The sequence below is a fragment of the Sminthopsis crassicaudata genome, chromosome 3 (assembly GCF_048593235.1).
Source record: "Sminthopsis crassicaudata isolate SCR6 chromosome 3, ASM4859323v1, whole genome shotgun sequence".
Classification (NCBI taxonomy): Eukaryota; Metazoa; Chordata; class Mammalia; order Dasyuromorphia; family Dasyuridae; genus Sminthopsis; species Sminthopsis crassicaudata.
The window spans coordinates 479,705,630-479,724,277 of NC_133619.1; the positions used below are offsets into that span (position 1 = coordinate 479,705,630).

The following is an 18,648-nucleotide window of genomic DNA, read 5'->3' on the forward strand; positions in this document are numbered from 1 at the left end:
AGTTCCTGGCCAGGGTCCAGCCAATAAAAAATAATTCTAAGCTCTGTTAAAAATCTAGTTATCTAGATAACTGTAACATTTTCCTTATTTATTACTTTAGTAATCCTGCCCAAAAAGTCAATGAGGTTTGGCTGGAATGACCTGCTTTTGATAAAGCCATTCTAATTCTTGTAATCTCTACTTCCCTTTGTGGATTGTCATTAAACATTTCTTTAATGATCCATTCCATACTTTTCTTAAGAACTTCAATGTTGGTCAGCAGGTTGAGATTTAAGAGATTTTTGAAATGAAAGAGAAAGGGAAAAATAATGATGAGTTTGGAAAGGAAGAACCCCAAAAAGAAAGGAAGAGGTTTTGTAGTATACAAAGTATTATAAAGTTTCATAGAATTTGTAGTTAGGACTCCCTGCAGTAAGAGCAAGTGAAGGTTGTTAGTATTATATAAAGAACATTTATACCATTGTTTTTATATTGCCATAGCCTTTTCCATTCTTAGCTTTCTTTTCTTTTAATAATTTTCTTGTGCAAAGGACACTGTCTTTCCTAATTATTGGTCAGCCCAAAAAACATTTATTTAGGAATTATGTGCCAGGCACTGTAGTAAGCACTGGGGATGTAGATATGAAAAAGAGATTCCTTGCTTTCAAGGATTTTACTATGTAATGAGGAAGCAACACAAAAGAAAGCTGGAAGGAGAGAAGGAGAAGACCCTGGGCTAGGAGGCACGATGAAGTCAAAGGGATACAACTGGCTGGAAAATTGAGATGATTAGTTTGGATCCCTCCTTACACGGAAATTTGATTGCTCATCACTAAGCCTTTCAGTCAGAAGAGCAGAAGGTATGCAAAACAAACCTGAGTCAGTCTTGTAGTAGATGCTATTTTCCAGTGATGGGACTCGAAGAAGCATGATGGACAAGTCAAAGAAGTGTAGCCAGGTAGAATAAGATTCATTGTTTGTTTGTTTTTTTCCCTTGAATTTTAATGTTTTCTTTACCTCTATGCTTTATTCCTTAATAATTTTAGTATGACATAGTGGCCTTCCTTTCATCTGCTTTGTTGATCTCTCTCTCTCTCTCTCTCTCTCTCTCTCTCTCTCTCTCTCTCTCTCTTTTTTGTCTTTGCTATTAGAACAGCTAACTATGAGCATCCTGCCAAAGATTTTATTTTTGGAATTAGGTCACTACAACTAAAAATTGGTAGAGACATAGGACAAATTTTAAAACTTGAAAATACTTAAAGTGAATTAGTAGAAGTTTTTCTCTGGAAAGTTCTTTTCTTTGTTCTTTTGTACTTCTCCCATATCACCCATATCCTTGAGTCTAGAGGAGATCTGGTGTTGGAGAACCTGATATTTTTTCTAGAAAAATGTGTGGGCATTTTGAAGTCTCCAAAAGAAAGTAATTGAAAATAAAAAGTTATAAATATCAAAAAATGAGTCATATTGTGTTGAGTAGCTATTATCTTTGAAAAAGAAGACTATTTTAAAAATTGATAAGAAAACATAAAATTTATTAAGTAGAAAAGTTACATTACTTTATGGGTTTAGTAAAGATATTTTTAAAGAAGCAATAATAGTTTGAAGATCTTAATGGACCAACAATTCATTGAGCATTATACTTGATGAAAGTGTTTCCTGTATCCAGCAACAAATTTTGATGATTTTAAAGTTGATCTACTGAGCTATCACTATATCTGAAACAAATAATGACCCTTTGTCAAATTCCCTTTACTAAATAGTTAAAAAATAAGAAATTAAATGTATTTCTATTTAGTACAGAAAATAATATGAGCCATTAAAAATGGAAAGAATTTTTGGTTTAGATTGGTAGAAACAGAAAAGGAAAAATGTTGGAGGAGATGGAGTTATGAACTGATTCAGCCATGCTGGAGAAAAATTTGGAACTATACTCAAAAGAGCTATAAAACTGTGCACACCCAACCTAGCAATACCTATATGTACAAAAATATTTAGAGTAGCTCTTTTTTGGAGGGCAAAGAATTGGAAATTGAGAGAATGTTCATCATTTGGGGAATGGCTGAATAAATTGTGTAGGATAAACTGTGCTCTGTGATTATGATGGAATAATATTGTATATATTAATGAGGAGCAAAAAAACCTGGAAAAACTTCTATGAATTGATGCAAAGTGAAATGTATGGTGTGCAAAGTAACAGCAATATTGTGAGATGGTCAGATGTGAATGACATACTTATTCTCAGAAACAATGAAGGCGTTATGATGAAAAATGCTATTTGAACTCGGAGAGAGAGAACTGGTGGTGTATGAATGCAGAATAAAGCAAACTTTTTTTTAGCTTTATTTTTCTTGAGGGTTTTATTTTTGGTCTTTGCTTTCACACATGACTTATGGAAATATTTTTCGTGAGTATACATGTGTAACCTACATTGAATTGCTTGCATTTCTCTCTCTCTCTCTCTCTCTCTCTCTCTCTCTCTCTCTCTCTCTCTCTCTCTCTGTCTCTCTTTTTTTTTTTTTTTTTTTTTGGCTGAGGCAATTGGAGTGAAGTGACTTGCCCTGGGTCACACAGCTAGGAAGTGGTACATGTCTGAGGTCAGATTTGAACTTGGGTCCTCCTGACTTCAGGGCTGATACTTTATCCACTGAGCCACCTAATCTACACTGCCCCAAATTGCTTGCATTCTCAATGCAATGTAGGGGTGGGGAGGAAAGGAGAGAATTTGGAACTCAAAAGTTTAAAAAATGAATGTAAAAATTGTTTTTACATGTGACTGGGGAAAATTAAAAATACTAAACAGATTTAAAAATTTTTTTGGTCATCAATATTTAAAATTTTTTGTCTTCATAGATAGAAATATTTAATGTAGTATTACTGTTAACTGTATTTGACTGGAATATAAAACATTGCATATTTTGTACTTGAAATTATAACATCAAATATGTACAAGATGGACCACACTGGAAGAGCAAGGCAGAAATCTGCCTCACTTTTCCAAATCCCTCTCCAAATAACATTAAAATAGTGGCTCAAAAAGAATTCTGAAGTGGGAGAAGCAACAAATGGATGGGGTAAAACAATTTTTAGCCTAAGACCACCTAGAAGATCAGCAAGAAAGATCTATCTCACAGGGGTCACAGTGGGGTGCTATCCAACACAGTCTGTGCCAGAGTAGATGGCCTCTGGCAAGCTAGAGCAGGCCTCAAAGGGTAACTGAATCAGCAGTAGCAGCTTCCATAGTTAACTCACTGACAATAAGAAATCATTTAGCTGGCTACAGGAAAATTACAGAGTACCCTTTGCTGTCCTGTTACATTGTCTCTATATAATTCCAGGCTGATGTCCCAGGATGAGGAGAAGCACTAGCAGAAGGGAAGGGGCCCTGGAGACAATTTCAGGTTGTTCACAGACCAGAGTACATGACAGGAAAATAGTGACCACGCCTCTTTTTAGATCATACTACCTTGGAAGACCTAAACACTTACAGACCTTTCCCCCCTACTCTCCTAACCTACCTCTTAAAATAGCAGTATGAAAAAACCTGAAGTTTGGAACAATTATCTTCTTTCAGTGCCCTGGCAGATCCCAACTTTAGTAATGTTAAAAGTCAAGAAATAGTCTGGAAAAATGAGCCAACAACAACAACAAACAATAAAATACCAACAAAAACCTTTGACTTTAGGAAGTTACTATAGAAATGGGTGAAGCTCAAAACAAACTTAAAAGAAAGCAATTTCAAAACAGTTGCTACATGGAAATTCTTTTTAAAAAATCTAAATTGGGTTCAGCCCCCAAAAGAATTCTTGGAAGAACTCAAAAAGGATTTAAAAACTCAAATAAGGGAAGAAGCACAGAAATTCAACAAAGAGAATTCCTTAAAAAGTAGAATTGGCCAAAGGAAGACAATAATTCCTTGAAAATTTGAATTGGTAAGTGGAAGTTAATGACTAGAAGACATCATGAAATATAAAACAAAAATCAAAAGAATGAAACTATAGAAGAAAATGAGAAATATCTTATTGGAAATACAATTGACCTGTAAAATAGATCAAGGAAAAGTAATTTAAGAATTATTGGCTTTAAAGTCATAATCAAAGAGCATAGGCGTAATATGTCAAGAAATTATCAAGGAAAACTGCTCTAGTATTCTAGAATAAATATAAAATGGAAGTTGACAGAATCCACTGATCTCCAGAAAAAGATCAAAAAATGAAAACTCTCAAAATTATTATAGTCAAATCCCCAAACTCCCAAGTCAAGGAGAACATATTGCAAATAGCCAGAAAGAAACAAATCCAATATTGTGGATCCAGAGAATAACAAATGATTTATCATTATCTACATTAAAGGTTTGATGGTCTTGAAATATAATATTCTGTAGAGCAAGGGAACTGGGATTATAGCCAAGAATTGTCTATTCAACAAAACTTTTGAGTATACTACTTCAGGGGGAAAGATGGATATCAAATGCAATAGAAAACTTGCAAATATTTCCAATGAAAAGATCAGCACTGAATAGAAAATTTGACTTTTACATCCAAGACTCAAGAGAAACATAAAAAGGTAAATGAGGAATTCAATATGGCTAAGCTGTTTACAATCCTACATGAGAAGATACTATTAAGTCTTTTTCCTCTTTTGTTTTAATAGTATTTTTTCCAATTACATGTACAGATAGTTTTCCAGATTCACTTTTGTTGTTGTTGTTGTTGTTGTTGAGGCAATTGGGGTTAAGTGATTGAATGTGAGTTGACTATAATGGGATGATAGACAAAAATAAAGGGTAAGAAAGAGGTATGCCTTGGAAGAAGGGGGGGATGGAGAGGTATAATGGAGTAAATTATTTCACATAAAAGAAATGTGAAAGAACTTTTACAATCAAAGGGAAAATGACAGGGGGCTGTGGGCAGGAAACATTTGAACTTTACTCATTGGAATTGATTCAAAAGGGTGAATAATATATGCACACAGTTGAATATAGAAATATAGAAATCTTAGTGCACAAGGAAATAGGAGGAGATGGGGAAGAGAAGGTGGGGACCTGATGGGAGGAAACGCAATAGAGAAGCAAAAACACTTTGGGATAGAGTAAAAGGAGAGAGAAGATGGTAACTGGGGGAGGCGGTGAATAGAAAATACCTACAGTTAATCAATTGTGAATGTGAGTGGGATGAACTCACCCCAAAAAACAGAAATGGTTAACAGAGTGGATTATATGATTTAAACATAAAGGATGATAGTATTAGGCAAATTAGGGGAACATGGAATAGTTTACCTGTCAGATTTAGAGATGATAATTTATGACAAAATGAGAGAGAGTGCGCATTGCAATGGATAATATTGATTATATTAAATTTAAAAGTTTTTGCACAAAAAAAACTTAAGAAATGATGAGTTGCTTTCAGAAAAGCTTGGAAAGACATGAAGTGAAATGAACAGAACTGGAGAACATTATATATACAATATAGCAAATTGTACAATGACCATCTGTAAATGACTTAACTATTCTCAGTATTACAGTGATCTAAAATAATTCTGAAGGACTTAGGGTAAGAAAAAAAATGCTATCTCTGTACCTCTAGAGAAAGCTGGTATTTAAAAACAACAATGACAACACAGCAAAAACTTTTTTTCTTCCTTTTTTAAATTGTCTTTGTTTACTTTCACAATATTACTAAAATGGTAATGTTTTGTATGACTCCACATGTATAATCTATATCAAATTGCTTTCTCAGTGAGGGGGCATGGAGAGAATTTGAAACTCCATGAATAATATGTAAACAAAATGTAAATAAATGATGGAACAAAAATGAATGTAAAATTGTTTTTACATGTAATTGGGAAAAAATATTAAATGTCATAAATTAGAAAAAAAATTTGTGGAGCATGAAATAATTTATAGGTGTTTGGTTTAGGGATGCATTCAAAAAATCTGCCAAATCCTGCCCGGTGCAATTTTAGATGAATTATATATTATGTCAGAGTGGGAAGGGACTTTTAAATATCAGAGGAATCATTTGGATACTAAGAGAAGTAAAGTTGGAGAAGTCAATAGAAACTACCTAACTTACAAATGAAGAAATAAAAAGATTTCCCCAAGATTACAAGATAATAAATATCAGAAGCATAATTTGAACCTAGGTCCCCTAACTCTAGAGTGAACGCTTATTTTTCTCATTATATTCACTTTTCTTTTTTTTCTTTAGTCTATCTTCTTTATTTAATAGATAGTAGACAGAGGTAAATTGGGACTTAAACCCAGGCTTCCTAACTCTCATGCTTTTCTTGTTATGCTAAGTCCTTGTGTGACAGCCATTTCTCTTGTTTTGTACTAATTTCAGTCTCTTTTATTGTTAACACACAATTAAGAAATGGACTGTTTTGTTTATATTTTTTTTTGCTTCACATCCTGAAATATTGCTAACATATCTTCACTCTAGGATCAATATTAGGAAAGTTGAAGGATGAGTCAAATTTGTTTTACATGTCCTTAGGTCTTATTTTTCTGCACCCTTTGTTCCCTTTTAAAATAAAAATAAATTTCATACACTTATACTTTTCTGTGGGCACACTGGTAGTATCATTATTAGCTGGTTGCACAAAAATGTAACTTTAAGTGAAAGAGTAATGAAGCAGAATATAGCCAAAATTTTGTATCTAAAAGATTTAAATAGATGCAGACTTTGAAGACCCTTTTTTATAATAATAATCACAAGATTTTTCAATAATTGTAATACAGAAATATTGGACTTCAAACTATCACTTGACTTTTCAGGACTTTGGTGCATCATGTTTCTGTTTTTTTCTTATTCTTCCTTTTCCATTCTTAGCCTTTCCCTTGTTTATTTCTTTTCTTCTCACCTCTGCATTTGCTTTTATTGATTTGAGTAGGCATATTGATACTTAAACTATTTTTATCAATTTGCTTAAGAAATAAGTTAATTGGTTTCCCACCTGGTACATATCCCTTCAAAAATTTGGTTCTATAGTTCTAAGTATCATTGCTGCCTCCAGTTTTGAAACACTCTCTTAAAATAAGAAATTTTTAAGAAAAAGGAGTTATTGGTCAATATCATAATTCCCATATAATAGTTTGTCAGAGGGCCATAGCTAACTCTAGTCATATATTTCTCCATGTGTTCTTGAGAAACTTACATTGAAGAAAACTCAAAAGCTATATGAACCTTGAAAATAAAGGTATGACTTCTGACTTGAATTCATAAATGAGATCATATATATAGAATGATCATTTACTTATAGATTGGCAGTAATTTTAACACCTCATGAATAGTTTGTTAGAAACTCTTCAAATTAAAGTTTGACAAACATTCTTTTCTTGATAGGGTAGCCAGCAAAAAAAAAAAAAAAAAAAAAAAAAGAATTATGATGTTTTACCTTATGGGCCATTTGTTACTCAAACTAAAGTAGAAGACCTGAGAGTCTTATTTTTCACACAAGGGTAAGAAGTTGGAGATGAATTCATAATATATTCAGAAAGGATTTATTGAATTTCTAATTGCCTTAACTAAAGGCAGTCCCCCCCAAAACTTTAATTTTTAATAAGCTTACAAACTTCAATTTTAGTTTTTAGTGGAACAGAATAATTTGGAATACTGGACTGGGAGGTAAGAAATATGGATGTGTTCTAGTATTTTTCTTAGCTCTATAAATGTACCATGAGATAATACCTACAAGAATAACAAAGCAAGCAGTTATGAATGAGATTAAACTCATATGCATGGGTAATTTTTTACAACATTATCCCTTGCACTCACTTCTGTTCCGAATTTTCCTCTCCTTCCCTCCATCCCATTCGCTAGATGGCAGACAGTCCCCATACATATTAAATATGTTATAGTATTATCCTAGATACAAAATATGTGTATAGAACCGAGTTTTTTGTTGCATAGGAAGAATTGGATTCAGAAGGTAAAAATAACTTGGGAAGAAAAACAAAAGTGCAAACAGGTTTACACTCATTTCCCATTGTTCCTTCTCTGGGTGTAGCTGATTCTGTCCATCATTGATCAATTGGAACTGAATTAGATCTTCTCTTTGTTGAAGATATTCAATTCCATCAGAATACATCCTCATACAGTATTGTTGAAGTGTATAATGATCTCCTGGTTCTGCTCATTTCCCTCAGCATCAGCTCATGTAAGTCTCTCCAAGCTTCTCTGTCTTCATCTTGCTCTGAATAATTTTTACATATGAATCTGGGACACCTTATTGGAAAAAAATGTTTTGTTCGATTAAATCAAATGCTATTCAAAGAGTAGTACTTTGATTTACATTTTTTATCTTTCAGCGATTAGGAGATGGTTGTAATTGCTGAAATCAGGACCTAATGTGGTCCATTAATATTGCTTAAAACCTACTTGCTTCCTACAATATAGAATTGCTCCATTTATAGGTGACTTGAATATAGTTTTGTAAAATGGGAGAATAGGTATTTTTTGTTGTTGTTACTGCCTTTTTTGGTATGTGTTTAGGAATGAGTTGTGGTTATTTTGTTTTTATTTATTTTTTGAGGGAGGAGTTGTTTTTCTGCATTTTTGATCTCTTTAATTTCCTTCAGAAACTTTGTTCCTCACCTGTCTTACAGATGTCCCCTGAAGCAATGATCTTCTCTATACTTGTTCTGGTCTGTTGGCTTTTTTTACCTTTGTTCTCTTTAGTTCCATTTCTACTTCTGTAAGTCCATTTAGACATATTAAGGTCTGTTTGTGATAGTTCCACTGTACTTGATGTTGAAAATAATTTGCTTTATTAATCTCTGTATAGCTTACCATTTTTCTCCTGTTTAATTTTCTTTCATTTTCATTCTTAAAATCCTTCAGATGGCTTTGCTTGGTTGAATCTCTTACTTAAATTCAATTTAAATTGCTTTTACCTTTTCTCTCTATTTTATAAAATAACACTCCTCATGATCATCCATTATTCTTTATAATATATAACAAATGAGTTTATGTTCTAAATCATATGTTCCTTTTGGCTATTTTTTCTTTCCATTTACCATATAATGCAAATTTTGCTGAAATGAAGGCATTTTCTGATTTCTTTTGACCTATCTGTTGTGACAGTAGATTTGCAGTATCTAACCTTCTGTATAAGGAGATTGTAAGTGGTGTTGCCATAATTTCTAGTCTTTCTCATTTCTTACTGCTGATTACATCTTCAAATGGTTTAGAGTTGTTTCAATTGTGTGCCATATCTTTTTCCTTTTTTTAATTATTATTTTACTGATATTTATCTTTGCTCTTATAAATTGATATACCCATATCTGATAACAAATCTTTTTCATGCCATTTCTTTTCAACTATAATCTACTTTTTCCTTATCTTTTTTTCCTCAAAGAATATAAAATATGAGGCTTCCCTGTAGTATCAGTCTTTGGTTTCTTATGTTTCTTTTCCCCAAATCATGCTTTCACATGTATTTCTTAATATCTTTTATCTTTTCCCATCCTCTGATTCTGAGTATCAGAGTATGTTGATCTAACAAGGAGGATTAATCTCCAGTTCTTTATAGATCCTCTACCCCTTCATCTTCAGCAGACCGTGATGGCATATAAACAACATTTGTTGTCTGGGTGATTTTTGTGAATTATATCACCCCAATTCTACTTACTTCTTGTTTGTCTTTTCAAGGAGAACTTTGTGACCTGTCCTTCCATTTAGGTACAAGTTCTTTGTTCTGGTTTAATTCATAATACAAATATCTAGAATTATATAATTTAGGCTTTCTAGCAGCATATTTGTTTTTTGACATGGATCTCACATTTAGAATACCAGTAGTAAAAATCATATTTGTAGATGTTCTAAAAACTGTGGGATTGTTAGCATTTTTTGTTTTCCTTTCACTCTTCCTCTATGCTGGAAAATGCAATAATTGGCTACTTAGGCTTGAGGTCCATTTACAATTTTCTTTTTGTTTAGTTTCCATGGCTAAAATATTTATCTTCAGGTAGCCAGGCTTTTGTTGATGACAAACCCACCCTGTATTTTGTTGGACTGATTCTTGGAAAACAGACTTCGTATCTTTCAAGAGTCTTACCGTGAAGCTAAATTAGCATGATAGAATTGATAGAATGATAGGATAGCATGATAGAATAGCAGATATTATTTATGGAGAAATCAGGGTTATTTTCATGCTTTTAGACTGCTAGGTCGAGAAGTGAGTGAAACATTGGCCTTGAAGCCAGGAAGGTCTGAGATTATATCCAGATTCAGATACTTACTAGGGCAAGTCACTTAATTTCTCTTTGCCTCAGTTTTTTTTCTACTGTAAAATAGAGAAAATAGCACCTACTTAGAAAGGATGTTGTGAGGATCATAGATAATTGTAAAGTGCTTAGCACAATACCTCGAACATAGTAGATGCTTAAATGATTATTCCTTCTATCCTTCCCTGATTCCATGATATATTGAAATAAGAATTGTGGAGAAAAATTACACTCATAATTTTATATTAACATCTTTTTTTGAGAAATGTGCATTAATAGAAATCCCATTGTGTTTCATAATTTAGTATTTGACTGAATTGTCAAAGTGTAGGTGACTTTAGTGAATTTCAAATTAATCAGATTGGAATTATCTGACATTCCTATTAATTAAGATGATATCTACCTTAGAAATAGTAGTTATTTTTATTAGTAGTTATCTAAATTTAGTATTTAAAATTTAATTATTTAAATTTAATATTAAATTTAGTATTGTTATTTAAAATCATTAAATGATTTTATTTAAATCAATATCAGTTGAATAGGATTTAAAAAGATATGCATTTGCACACAATATACTACTAGCAAGTATCCATCATCAGCAAAAGTTTATCAGTCATCAGCTATGCTTGTGGTATTATGTTAATAAAGGGACATGCATAGAAAGTAAATGCTATGAGGAAGTACATTTTTTCTTAATGATATTTTATTTTTTCAATTACATGCAAAAATAATTTTCAGCATTCATCTTTCAAAACCTTGTGTTACAAATTTTCTCCTTCTTTTCCCTCCCTGCCTTCCTTTGGACACAAGTGTTCTAATATAGCTTAGACATGTGTAATTTTTGTAAACATTTGCATATTCATCATGCCACACAAGAAAAAATCAGATCAAAAGAGGGGGAAAAAACATGAGAGAAAAAAAAAACACAAGAAAATAAACAGCAACAAAAAAGATGAGAATTTTATGCTTTGATCCACATTCAGTCTCCACCATTCTTTCTGGATTTGAATGACTTTTTCTATCACAAATTACTGGCATTGCCTTGAATCATCTCATTGTTGAAAAGAGCCAAGTTGAGATAGTACATGTTAAATGCAAATATATGAGTTTACAGAAATGTAGAAAAGGAGTAGTTCCCTATTGAGGCATTAAGAGAAAGCTTTACTAAAAAGCTGGGTTTGGGTTTGAAGTTATGGGGAAAGGGATCACTGTGGATGGTTCAATCATTGTCATTTAGTCACTCAGTATTTATTAAATGCTTTCTGTGTGCCAGGCACTGTGATTGTAATGAGGAAGGAAACAACAGATGTAAACCTTTCTGCTTATTATTTGTATGTCTCTTATCTAGAAACTTTGAAGGCTAAGATCTTGTTGCAAGATTTTTCCTCCCCTTGGCATGTTAGGGGAAGAAAGACATTAATAAGCTATTTCAAATTTTAAAAATTAATGGTATTTTGTTTTTGTTTTAACAATATAGATGAAATTTCATCATAAAGAAGCCTAAGAGGCAATTCAAATTATTTTGTTCCATTGGATTTTCCAATAGCAACTTTTTTGGAAATTTTATTTCTATAGTACAATACTTAGGAATGAAACAGACCAGTTTTCTCTAATGAATGGAAGAGTGAACATAACAAGCCCTTTTTGAACCTAATAATAGGAGGAGTCAGACAGATTATTATTTTTGGTAGATAATTGAAGAATTTAGAAGCGATCAGAATGTTAAAAGGAGTAGAGTAGGGTAATTTATGCTTGATATAAGGACAGAAGGGTTGTAACAGTTTTCCTCTCTCTTCTGGATAGAGTTCCATAGAAACAGAACATAATTATTTTCATAGTACATACTATCTGTTCAGTGGATAAGGATTAGAGAAAGCAGTTGTTTTGTGACATTCTTATAGTATACTTTACAACCTGGCCTTAATGTGTCTTTCCAGACTTATTAAATATGTTACTCAGCAGAAGATAGTGTGTTGGACCTGGTGTGAGAAAGGAAGGCTTGGAATTTAAATGTGGCCTCAGAAATTTAATACCTGTAAGATGCTAAGTAAACCACTTAACCTACATTGGCTTCAGTTTATTCATATTTGGCCAGTTAGACGGTGCAGTAGATAGAGCACCAGACCTAGATTTCAGAAGATTTATCTTGCCGAGTTCAAACCTGGCCTCAAACACTTACTAGCTAGTGATTCTGGATGAATAATTTAACCCTAATTTTTATCTCCATTTCCTCATCTATATAATGATCTGGAGAAGGAAATGGCAAACTACTTTAGTGTCTTTACCAAGAAAACCCCAAATGGAGTATCTGAGAGTTGGACATGACTGAAAACTATTGAACATTACTCATATGCAAAATAGTGATAATAGCAGCATCAATCTCATAGGTAGGATCAAAACAAATTATGTTTGTCAAGTGCTTTGCAAATCTTAACACAGTACATAATTGTTAATTTTTTTTTATTAGTTAATACATTACAGCCTTGCCAAGCTAGTCTCACAGTTCCTACATATGATGCTTTATCACTAATCTCCATTTTTTTTCTATCTCTTTTGCCTGGAATGTCTTCTTTGAGAACCTCTGGTTTCTTTCAGGTGTCAACTAAAGGGCCTTATTGTACATGTATCCTGATTCTTTCAACTCCCACTGTCTTTCCCCTAAAACCATGTCTAGTTTATTTCTGTTTTCTATATATCTCTATGAAAAGGAACACTGGGAAATGAATGTAAACTGTTATTTTTACCTTCTGAATCCAATTCTTCCTGTGCAACAAAAAATTCGGTTCTACACACATATATTGTATCTAAATTATACTGTAATATATTTAACATATATAAGACTGCTTGCCATCTGGGGGAGGGGGTTGGGGGAGGAAGGGAAAAAATCTGAATAGAAGTAAGTGCAAGGGATAATGTTGTAAAAAATTACCCATGCATATGTACTGTCAAAAAATGTTATAATTATAAAATAAAATAAAAAATTAAAAAAAAAAAAAAAAGAAAACACATGAACTAAATTTTCAGCTTCTCATGGGCAGGGACTATTTTGCTTTCGTCTTTGTGTTCCCAATTTCTGGAACAATACTTGAGATTACTCAGGAGATAGAATTTATTTTAACTAAACTAGTGAACATTGTTTATGTAGACCATTAGCTCAAAAGGAGAGTAACTTAGTTATATAGGAAAATCTTTTGACAGTGATATTTGCACTGATATTTTAGCACTTTTTGCTTTTCATGACACTTTAAAAACATATACTCAGACTTTCATATTTACATATGTGCATATATATATATATATATATATATATATACATATTTAAATAGCCCCTTGAGGCCTTATATTTTATCATCCTATCATAATATTATAGATTTAAAGATGTACTAGTTGACCAGTGAAGTCATCTAGTTCAAATTCCTTGTTTTATAGTTAAAACTGAACTTATATAGGGAACTGAACCCTATGAAATCATTGTCCAAGGATTTCTCATTCTTTCCAATCTGCCATGTTGTGGTTATTATTATCTTTATTTCATAGGTGATTAAAAAAAAATGATTGCTTTAAAATAGAATAGGTGGCAAACTTGGATGATTCAAGTTTTTTGATGCTGAGAAGAAAAGTACTTAATGTCTTACAAATAACTCATTTGATCCTTACAACAGTCCTGAGAGGTATCAGGATTGTTATCTTGATTTTATATTTGAGGAAACTGAGGCAGGCAGGTTAAAAGATATGTCAGAGTCCTCAAAGGATTTGAATTCAGGTTTTCCAGACTCCAGAATCTGCCCTTTTTATCCATCACACCATCTAGTTGCCTAGGTTAGTGCATCCCTCACATTCTTCCTCCTCTTCTCCCACCAAAAAAACAGCTAAGCTATTACCAATGTAAATTTTATAAGAGCAGATTCTAAAGCAACAACAGATTTATCTCTTATAAAAATTACAAGGGAATATATATATTCTTATTTTTTAACAAAGTGTGTGTATGTAGAATATTTTTTTATTTTAGTTATCCAAAATATCTAATTTATTTTAAAACAAATATTGCAGTGGGAAAGCTGAACTTAAAAACACAATCCCAAACTCACAATACTTAATTTATCAAATTGCAAGTTAATGAAAACTTGGGGGTAAGCTATCTAATGAAGGTTCTTGCATCCAAACTATAATTAGAAGACATTCAGTGACTGCTATACATGACACTTGACAAATTACAATTTTTTCCTTAAGCTTATATTTCTAATATATTATAATTCTAGGCAATTAACATTTTTTTTTTTAAATAAAGAAACTTCCACTTCTTAAGAATTTGATTTAGAGCTTGCTGGATAAATAAACAAGATTCAGTCATTTTAGATTTTTTCAAGGTTTAAATAGCATTTTGATAATTGTACTGAGTTGTGAAATTTTCTACTTATGGTTCCTTTTAAATTGTATAAATATGTTATTATACTATTTAAGATCAGTTAAATAAAAACAGAATATCAGAGAGAACATTTTAGGCATGGGGACAGATTGTGTAATATTGTACCCATTAGGACTATTGGGATTACTAATCAAAAAGCACTTATTAATTAAGCTCCTACTATGTGTCAGGGATTATGTGTACTGATTATACTCAGATTTGTCTGTGATTTCATCAGTTTTGGAGTTTTCTCTGTGGAAACAGATTGCAACTTGTCTGTGCCTGTCTACTTTGTAATTCCCATCTATGTTCTCTCAAATCTCTGCATGGTATCAGTCCATTGTGCGAGAGTCTGTCTGTCTTCCAACATTGTGAACAGTGGAGTAATTTCTATTCACTCATCATCTCTTTTATCAAGTTATCATTTCATCTTCTCTTTATGTCATAAATTCCTTGATGTTCTTTATTTTTGTTTTTCAGAGTTCTTTGACTTTGTCATAGCCTACACAAGCCTAATTATTGTCTTCTGTGTGATGTTCATCTTTAGTTTTTTAAGAGGTAGTGATAGTCTAAATCTCACTATCATACAGCAACTTGGGGTCAGTAAGAGTGCTTTGCAGCTTCCCCCAAAGTGTTCCAGTCTGCTTTTCTTTTCCCTTTCAACTGTAGGCCCAGGTCATTGTCTGTCTCTGAGACATATACATATTGTGGGTCAAACTCAATAGAATGTCCTTCCAGATTCAATTGAAAATTTGTAGTCTGCCCCATATGAAAGGATAGGCCAAACATCTTTGAGTGATTGTAGATCTCTTCCAGGAGTCTCTTCAGTGATTTGAGGTTTGATGCAACAAAATGTCATCTATTAAAAAGGATCTCATTTGGAGATCTTATTCCACCTGGATTCTGCACAGGATTGCTTTCATCATCATCATGAATACTTTTGGTGAGCATACATCTGTTTTATGCCTGACCTGATAATTTTGAGCCTACTATCTATGCCCTTAAGTCAGTGATAAAAATGTTAAATAACACTGTCACCTGTAAGTTGTTGAGGTCTTCTGCTACCTGGACATTGAACTAACTATTAACAATTCTTTCTTGGTTATCTAGCTTTGAATCCATTTATGTATTTTGTATTGTGTAATCACTCTTCCATCTTTTCCATAAGAATAGTATGAGGAACTTTCATTATAACCTTTGCTAAAAATTAAATTATAAAATTTATTTATCTTAAAAAAAAATGAAGTGTTTCTGTTCTTGATCAAGCCATGTTGACTCTTTTTAATCACTCTTTTCAAGATATTTGTTAGCATTCTCTTTAAAGATAGTTTAAAGAATTCTCATAGGAATAGAATTAGAGCCTTCTGGCCTATACTTTACAGATTCCATTCTGTTCCCTTGTTTGAAAATCAGGACAACATTTGATTGATAGCCTCTAGGGAAGTCAACCTCCTAGGCTAGAATTGTAGTTTCTGAAACATAAAACCTTAGAAAGTGTCCCTACTTGTACACTCTGATTTTTCAAGTGCTGTAGATAATGGAAATAAGCTAATTTATACAAAGAGAATCATATTTACAAAATACCAGCAGCAGTGGTGAGACATAAGGTTTTTTCTGGTTCTTCTTAAAAAAGAGGAGAGAAGGAAAGAGAACGTAGATAGATGCTCCTTACCTGTTCTTTACAGCAGAGGAAACTATGAATTTGTTGTTTTTTCCTCCAATTTGATTGTTGGTTTGCTTGTTGTAGAAAATAATACTGGGTGAACCAGGAAAAGCTGAGTTGATTTTCCATCCATTAAATGGTCTCTTTCATTTCCTGATCTTTGCTACTGGCCCACCACACTGAGTTGGTACTTTTCTTCTCTTACAGTGCCTCATATTTCCTGCTCTAGCTCAATCTCATGCCCCCTCCTGTATCACTCACAACATTCCTGATTAAATGATCCATTTCTCCAGAAGCTATTAATTATTCTCTGGAAGTTGATGAGTAAGGCTATATTTATGATAATAGCCAGTTTTTGTTGTATTGAACAAACTTGGGTTCTAACATCTTTTCTAAACTTCTGGTGAGTTGTTTTAAATTGGCCTAGATAATTATTATAATTACTTTCATCTTCAGATTCTTTGTATTTTTAATCAAGATGTTTGGTATTTGTCTGAAATATAAAGACTACTCTAGCAGCATCAGAAACCAGTCCTTTTAGGAATTATTCTTTTTGAGGAGGTGACTTTTTATAGAAGACTGTAGGAATATACAGGAATTAGAAAGTTCTCTAAATCTAGCTCTCCATTGAAACTTAAAACTGGTTTAAGTAGAAGAACTCAGTCATGAAACTTGTGCTGGTATATTCTTTTTATTGCTTACAACTTCTGTGACTTTGAATAGATTTACTTAACTTTTCTGGGTCTTTCCCATTCTATAAAATGAAATTGAATAAGATTATTTCCAAGATCCCTTCTGGCTTTGAATTCCAAACCTTTTTTTCTTTAAATTTCCATGGCTTCCCCTCTCCCTACCCCTTTCTTCTGAGAACCTTGAGTCATATTTTACTACAGAAATTGAGGTTTTTGTTGAGAGCTGTGTCTTTTTCCATTCTCCTCAACTCTTATCTCCCATATGTCTTTTGCCTACTGTGTTTTCTGTCACTCATTTCATCTAATGAAGTAGTCTTTCTCTTTGCTAATATGATTCCTTCCCTTTCACTTCATGTCTTAATCTGTTTCTGTTTGCTGGCTATTGGCTTACCCTGAAAACAGCATTAGATTTTCTTTTGCCTTTCTTTATATTGTAGTCATTGTGTATATTGTGTTCTTGGTTCACTTATTTCACTATTAATTTCATATAAATCTTGCTATTATTCCTGCATCATCATAATTAACCTCTTAATTTCCTAGCAACAGATTCATGTATTCTTTGATATCTATTTTATATTTAGGGATCTAGGTATACTATGAATAACTTGTGTGTGTGTATAGATGTTCATATACAGGGGAGAGGAAGGGAAAGACACACACACACATACATACATACATACATACATACATACATACACACACACAATCTTTTACTTTTGTGTTAAATTTCCTAAGGTAAATAATCTAGCCATGGTATTTCCAAAGGGTTATTAGTATATTTTAGTTATTATTTTAGCAGAAATCCAAATTAATTTTCACAATGTTTGGTCTGTATATTTGGATGTCTGCCTTTCTGAAGTCTCCACAGTATTGACTTTTCATCAAAGTCTTTTATTTTTATATCATTCATTTTTGAATGTATCTAATATTAACAAAAAAAAAATTAGGAAAAGAAGAAAAAAAAAAAGCAGGTAAGCCAAAACAATCTGCAAAGGTGACAGTTTTTTGTAATATTCCACACTAATAGTTTCCCCACCTCTGCAGTAAAGGAAAAGAGATCAATTTTCTCAATTTTGCCCAAGCTTCTAGCTTGTGTCATTAAAATTACAGTTATCTAATTGCATTGTATTATTCTTTACATCTGTATTATATTGTTGAATAGTTTCATGGTTCTGAACACATGTATCTTTTCATGTGTTTTCACATGCTCTGAATTTATCATATTCATTGTAGTACAGTGATATTCCACTACATTATACTTGAGGTTTTTAAGCCTCAAATCAATGGGCATGTACTTTGTTTCTTGTTCATTGCTATCACAAAAGTAAACTGTAACTATTTTAATATATAACTCTTGTGATATTTTGAAAAAGAATGCAATTGTTTGATACATTGATTAATGTAACATGTGTGCTATCTTGTAAAGTCTTTGGCAAATTAATCTGCATACGCAATTTTAATCATTAGAACTCTAGATAAATAAGTTGTCATGTAGAGTTACATCAAACCTATTGAAGTATTATAGGAAGATTATACCTAAATATGAAATAAAATTTATAAGGATCATTCCATCTTATGTAAATTGGTTCATTATTGTAAATGCTACCTTTTTTCTCATTTCCTTCCCATTTTAAAGTTCCAAATTTTTTCCTTCTATACAATTCCAAAAATAAAAAAGGATTAG

At 32.3% G+C, this 18,648-nt stretch overlaps 1 protein-coding gene and 1 long non-coding RNA gene across 8 annotated transcripts in view; one reads left to right on the top strand and one right to left on the bottom strand.

Moving 5' to 3' along the window:
• The window catches only part of USP12 (ubiquitin specific peptidase 12), a 128,576-nt gene that overhangs the window by 55,811 nt on the left and 54,117 nt on the right, over positions 1-18,648 (top strand). The window contains exon 1 of one of the 7 annotated variants that reach the window (XM_074303604.1): positions 15,452-15,552. The exons of 5 other annotated variants lie outside the window; for them this stretch is intronic. The gene's annotated coding sequence lies outside the window, so the exon portion shown is untranslated. Of the gene's footprint in view, positions 1-15,451; positions 15,553-18,648 lie in introns of those variants that run through there. One more of the 7 variants, XM_074303601.1, reaches the window with a different exon arrangement.
• Positions 1-18,648, bottom strand: part of LOC141563053 (uncharacterized) — a 99,056-nt gene that overhangs the window by 28,151 nt on the left and 52,257 nt on the right. The window lies entirely within an intron of this gene.